Source organism: Tachyglossus aculeatus, chromosome 1 (genome assembly GCF_015852505.1).
Source record: "Tachyglossus aculeatus isolate mTacAcu1 chromosome 1, mTacAcu1.pri, whole genome shotgun sequence".
Classification (NCBI taxonomy): domain Eukaryota; kingdom Metazoa; phylum Chordata; class Mammalia; order Monotremata; family Tachyglossidae; genus Tachyglossus; species Tachyglossus aculeatus.
In genome coordinates this window covers 111,864,349-111,871,431 of record NC_052066.1, presented here as the reverse complement: position 1 = coordinate 111,871,431, position 7,083 = coordinate 111,864,349, and the positions used below count along the sequence as shown (strand labels likewise).

At 44.0% G+C, this 7,083-nt stretch overlaps 1 non-coding gene across 1 annotated transcript; it reads left to right on the top strand.

Annotated features, from left to right (window-relative positions):
- Positions 1-2,823: 2,823 nt before the first annotated feature.
- LOC119935591 lies at positions 2,824-2,961 on the top strand. The gene has a single exon (XR_005453390.1). It is a non-coding gene; the product is annotated as a small nucleolar RNA SNORA7 (small nucleolar RNA).
- The last annotated feature ends 4,122 nt before the right edge of the window (positions 2,962-7,083 follow it).

The following is a 7,083-nucleotide window of genomic DNA, read 5'->3' as shown; positions in this document are numbered from 1 at the left end:
CTGTGTGACTTTGGGCAAGCCACTTAACTTCTCTGTGCCTCAGTTACCTCATCTGTAAAATGGGGATTAAGACTGTGAGCCCCACATGGGACAACCTGATCACCTTGTATCCTCCCCAGCACTTAGAACAGTGCTTTGCATGTAGTAAGTGCTTAACAAATGCCGCCATTATTATTATTATTACATATCAAGTGCGTGGATGGTGCAGAAGGGAGGGAGGGAGTCACGGTAGACCTCTTGGAGGAGATATGATTTTAGTAGGGCTTTGAAGGTGGGGGAGCAGTGGTCTGCTGGATATTAATGGGGAAAGAGTTCCGGAAAGGGCAAGAATTTGGGGGCAAGATAGATGGGATCGAGGTACAGAGAATAGGTTGACTTTAGCGGAGTGAAGTGTGTGGTGTGAGATATGGTAGATGAGTGAGGATAGGTCGGAAGGCAAGAGCTAAGTGAATGCTTTGAAGCCGATGGTAAGGAAAGTCTGTTTGAGGAGGTGGATGGGCAGCTGCCTTCCACTCACCTGTCTGTTCTCTTCTTCCACTACACCCCAGTTTGTTCTCTTTACTATTCTTAAGCTAACCTTCTAACTGTTCCTCGCTCTCCATTCTCTCTCCCTCCACTGTTGTGGGCAGGGATTGTCCCTCTTTAGTGCTGTATTCTACTTTTCAAACACTTAATACAGTGTTGAATGAGAGAATCCATTACTTCCACCTTTATTTCTCCCCAGCTACTGACTTCAAGGATCTCCACCACCTTTCTTCATCTTATATAGAAAAGCAGCATAGCCTGGTGGGAAAAGCTGAGCGCAGGGAGTCAGGACACCTGGGTTCTATTCCTGTCTCTGCCACTTGCCTACCAACGTCAGGCAAGTCATTTAACCTTAGCGTGCCTTGTTTCCACATCTGTAAAACTGAGATAAATACCAGTTCCCTTGCTTTTAAATTATGAATGTTTTGTGAGACAGATCCTGTGTCCAATCAGCATAGCTCAGTGAAAAGAGCCCGGGATTGGGAGTCAGAGGTCATGGGTTCTAATCCCAGGTCCACCACTTGTCAGCTGTGTGACGGTGGGCAAGTCACTTAAGTTCTCTGTGCCTCAGTTACCTCATCTGTAAAATGGGGATTAAGACTGTGAGCCCCACGTGGGACAACCTGATTACCTTGTACCCCCCCCCAGCGCTTAGAACAGTGCTTAGCACATAGTAAGAACTTAACAAATATCATCATCATTATTATTATAGCCTTGTATCTATCCAAGTGCTTTGCAACTAGTAGATCACGACCATGATGGTGATCTCAATCAATCAGTGGTATTTAGTGAGCACGTAGTGCATGCAGAACACCATAATAAGTGCTTGGGATAGTACAGTATAATAGAATTAGTAGCTCAATCAATCAGTGGTATTTATTGAGCACTTAGTGCATGCAGAACACCATGGTAAGTGCTTGGGATAGTACAATATAATAGAGTTGGTATCTCCTTATGGCAGTGAACATGTCTGGCAACTTTGGCAATTCCCAAGCATTTAGTACAGTATTCTACACACAGTAAAAGCTCACTAAATACCACTGATTGTTAGACACAATCCCTGCTTGCAAGGAGTTTGCGGTTTACAGGATCTGCAGTTAAGTTATCAGCATAATGCTGATCCCAGCTGCATTAGCCAAGTTTCCCAGAAGTTTCCTCTCTTTTTCTCCTCTCCCTGTCCCCTTACTACCCACTTGTAGACAATGGAGCAAGAGAGACAAAGAGGAGAAATGCCTGCCGGCAGATTCTGCAGGGATAGATGAATGGGGCTTAATGGGGGAAAAACAAAACAAAACAAAGAAACAGAAAAACAGAGGACCAATCCACCAATGACTAGATGGTTAGACGGGGAAGTCTCATTAATTCTAGGTGCTCCCGAAAGTACACAGCTGATGCAATCCCTACTGGAATTCACACAAGGTTGTGTGAGCTGTTGCGGTGGAGTGAGTTTGCAATATTAAGAAGCAGCTAAGAAGTGATGTTAACTGGAAAGATAGTAAGTATAGGGCTCCAACTGTATGAAGGTCTTGGACTGATTTCTCTTAAGTTCATCATGGTCAGGGAATGTGTCTGTTATATTGTTATATTGTAATATGATAATGACATTTATTAAGTGCTTACTATGTGCAAAGCACTGTTCTAAGCACTGGGGAGGTTACAAGGTGATCAGGTTGTCCCATGGGGGGCTCACAGTCTTAATCCCCATTTTCCAGATGAGGTAACTGAGGCACAGAGAAGTTAAGTGACTTGCCCAAAGTCACACAGCTGACAATTGGCAGAGCCGGGACTTGAACCCATTACACTCTCCCAAGCACTGAGTACAGTGCTCTGCACACAAAAAGCACTGAATAAATTCAGTTGACTGACAGACTGACTTTTCAAGCAAGTTTTATTAAACTAGTCAGCCTCACTGATGGTCAGGTAAAACGACAGCTGCAATATAGTGGAACACCTTTTGATACTATGAGCTTGATGGCCATTTGCCAGAGTGCCTGGGGCTACATTTAGTTTGTTTGTAATTCAATATCCACTCCCAGGTGCGAAACATATATATTTCCACCGTGGTAGTGACTTATTCTACTAAGGTTACATTCAAACAAGAAAAAAAACCACTCTATTATAAAAATAGATTTAGGCGACAAGCTCAGTTCTGAAAAATTTAAACATTCAAATAACGAATGATAAACGAAGGAGAATTACCAGAAGGAATAGAAAAAAATCATAGTTCTAAAAATAGCTAGACTACAAGTTCTTTCGTGGCAAGGATTATGATTACTTATTCTTCTGTAGTCTCCCAATCCCCTCTCAGGGTCGCATCTGGAGAGTTTCCAGTTCTCTACCAGTCTCTGCTGCAGGAGGGAGATTCAAGCAGAGGACTGTCCATTCCATTTTTGGCTTGGCCAGTGGCTAGCGAGTGGAAGGCAATTTGCTACAAGTCAAAACTCTCCCATGCTGATCAGCAGCGGCATGGGAGAGAGTCGAGGGTGGAGACTCAAGTTTACTGCGTGGAAGACGGCAGTGGTTAAACCACTTCGGTATTTTTTACCAAGAAAACTCTATGGATCCACTACCAGAACGCTTGCAGATGGAGACCAGGACATTCTGGGAGAGATGTGTCCACAGTGTTGCTATGGGTAGGAAAAGACTTGACGGTATAAACAATCAATCAATCAATCATATTTATTGAGCCCTGACTGTGTGCAGAGCACCGTACTAAGTGCTTCGGAAGTACAAGTTGGCAACGTATAGAGACAGTCCCTACCCAACAGTGGGCTCACAGTCTAAAAGGGGGAGACAGAGAGCAAAACCAAGCATACTAACAAAATAACATAAATAGAATAGCTATGTATAAGTAAAATAAATAAATAAATAGAGTAATAAATATGTACAAACATATATACATATATGCAGGTGCTGTGGGGAAGGGAAGAAGGTAAGATGAGGGGGATGGAGAGGGGGACGAGGGGGAGAGGAAGGAAGAGGCTCAGTCTGGGAAGGCCTCCTGGAGGAGGTGAGCTCTCAGCAGGGCCTTGAAGGGAGGAAGAGAGCTAGCTTGGCGGATGGGCAGAGGGAGGGCATTCCAGGCCCGGGGGATGACGTGGGCCGGGGGTCGATGGCGGGACAGGCGAGAACGAGGTACGGTGAGGAGATTAGCGGCAGAGGAGTGGAGGGTGCGGGCTGGGCTGGAGAAGGAGAGAAGGGAGGTGAGGTAGGAGGGGGCGAGGTGATGGACAGCCTTGAAGCCCAGGGTGAAGAGTTTCTGCCTGATGCGCAGATTGATTGGTAGCCACTGGAGATTAAAGTCTCCCAATACTCAGTGCAGTGCTCTGCACATTATAAGTGCTCACTAAACACTTTTGATTTATTATAGCTTTGGCTGTACATTGTGAGTACATAGACACAACTCCAAGAGGCCTTCTCTAGCTAAGCTCTCATTTCTTCAGAAGCAGTGTGGCTCAGTTGAAAGAGCCCGGGTTTGGGAGTCAGAGGTCATGGGCTCTAATCCCGGCTCCGCCACTTGTCAGCTGTGTGACTTTGGGCAAGTCACTTAACTTTTCTGTGCCTCAGTTCCCTCATCTGTAAAATGGGGATTAAGACTGTGAGCCCCACATGGAACAACCTTGATTACCTTGTATCCCCCCAAGTGCTTAGAACAGTGCTTGGCACATAGTAAGCACTTAACAAATACCAACATTATTATTCTGGGTTGCCTTTGCACTTGGATTTGCAACCTTTATTCACCCCACCCTCAGTCTCACAGCAATTCTGTACATATCCATAATTTCTTTTAATGCATGTTTCCCTCTCTAGACTGTAAGCTCCTTGAGGGCAGGCAAGATGTCTACCAACTCTATGGTACTTAGTTACCAAGTGCTTAGTTTGGTGCTCTGCACACAGTAAGCACTCAATAAATAGGATTGGTAGATGATTGATTCTTTGCTAACGCGGTTTTGAATATCTACACTTGGTTTTCTGGAGACTGCACTGGCTACGATTATGTAAAGCTTTCTGTAGCTATGGATAACAAGAGGAGCAGCATGGCCTAGTGGCAACAGCACAGGCTTGGGAGTCAGAGGTCATGGGTTCTAATCCCGGCTCCACAACTTGTCTGCTGTGGGACTTTGGGCAAGTCATTTAACTTCTCTCTGCCTCAGTTACCTCATCTGTAAAATGAGGATTGAGACCATAAGCTCCACATGGGACAACCTGATTACCTTGTATTTACCCCAGTGCTTAGAACAGTGCTTGGCGCATAGTAAGCTTTTAACAAATACCATAATAATAATTATTATTATTATGACTCTTCCTGTGTTTTCAGGCTCGAATCACATTGTCTCCCTAGTGTGGTTTAGGAGCATTTATAATAATGCAATGATAATAATTGTGATATTTGTTAAGCATTTACTATGTTCCAGGAACTGTACTAAGTGCTGGGGTGGATACAAGGAAATCGGGTTGGACACAGTCCTTGTCCCTCATGGAGCGCATAGTCTCAATCTTCATTTTACAGATGAGGTACTGAGGCCCAGAGAAGATAAATGACTTGTCTAAGATCACACAGCAGAGAAGTCACAGAGCTAGGATTAGAACCCAGATCCTTCTGACTCCCAGTCCCATGATCTAGCCACAGTCTGTGCTGCATTACAGAGGGATCTAATTGTATGGGAACAGGGAACTTTAACCTGATGCAATTAGCTCCTTGAGTGCAGAAATAGATGGTGCCTTCCATCTCTATTGTACTACATGAGGGGCTTAATACAGTGCTGTATACACTATAAGTACTTGGTACCATGGATTGATTGATTAAAACACTAATGCATTCCTGAAAGAAATGCAATATGATAGCTGGCATGCAGCTGGATTGAAGCAGGTTTAGTATGCTGCACGGTTCCTTCCAAAATTTTAGAATTTCACCTATGGAGTTGGAATACAGGAAGATGGCAACTCCCTGGATTCCATATGCTGTTGATTTTACCAACAATGCTTACTTTCAGGAACAGCTGACAAGAGAAACCCTAATGCATACCCAACACTCACGTACACACATGTGATGCCTAATGTAATTACGTCCTTCCTAATGTAATTATGGCACTGCTAACAGTGAGGTTCTACCCATGTGAACAAATGTGGCTGAAAAGATTGGTGTTAGTTGGACATATACTCCCACATTGCTTATACGTAATCAATCAATCCTACTTATTGAGTGCTTACTATATGCAGAACACTGTACTGAGCAATCACTCAGTGGTATTTTTTGAGTGCTTATTATGTACTAAGCACTTGGGAGAGTAATAATAATAATAATGGTATTTGTTAAGCACTTACTATATGCAAGGCACTGTTCTAAGTGCTGGGGGGGCTATAAGGTGATCAGGTTGTCCCACGGGGGGCTCACAGTTTTAATCCCCTTTTTACAGATGAGGTACTGAGGCACAGAGAAGTTAAGTGACTTGCCCAAAGTCACAGCTAACAGTTGGTGGAGTCAGGATTTGAATCCATGACCTCTGACTCCAAAGCCTGTGCTATTTCCACTGAGCCAGCAGAATTAGCAGATATGTTCCCTACCCATAAGGAATTTGCAGTCTAGAGGGGGAGACAGACATTAATATGAATAAATAAGTAATTTAGAGTATATAAAGATAAGCACTTGGGAAAGTACACTATAAGAAGACATGTTTCTTGCCTACAATGAGCTTAGTCTAAAGGATCTTCGCTTACTGTGTGCAAAGGACTGTACTCTCATAGTTCTAAAAATAGCTAGACTGAAAGTTCTTTGGTGACAGGGTTTGTGATTACTTATTCTTCTGTAGTCTCCCAATGCTAAGTTCATTCATTCATTCATTCATTTAATCATATTTATTGAGCGCTTACTTTGTGCAGAGCACTGTACTAAACACTTGGAAAGTACAATTCAGCAACAGAGACAAGCCCTATGCAACGGGCTCACAGTCTAGAAGGGGGGAGACAGACAACAAAACAAAACAAGTGGATAGGCATCAATAGCATCAATGTAAATAAATAGAATTATAAATACAAATCATTAATAAAATAAATAGAATAATAAATACGTACATATATACATAAGTGCTGTGGGGCACAAGGGAGGTGGGGTAGAGCAGAGGGAGGGAGTAGGGACGATGGGGAGGGAAGGAGGAGTAGAGGAAAGGGGGGCTCAATCTGGGAAGGCCTCCTTGAGGAGGTGAGCTTTCATTAAGGCTTTGAAGGGGGGAAGTGTGCTAGTTTGGCAGATGTGAGGAGAGAGGGCATTCCAGGCCAGAGGTAGGATGTGGGCCAGGAGTCGACGGTGGGACAGGCGAGAATGAGGCACAGTGAAGAAGTTAGTGGCAGAGGAGCAGAGTGTGCGGGCTGGGCTGTAGAAGGACAGAAGGGAGGTGAGGTAGGAGGGGGCAAGGTAGTGGAGAGCTTTGAAGCCAATAATGAGGAATTTTTGCTTTATTCAAAGGTTGATAGGCAACCACTGGAGATTTTTGAGGAGGGGGGTGACATGCTCACAGTGTTTCTGTAGAAAGATAATTCAGGCAGTAGAGTGAAACACAG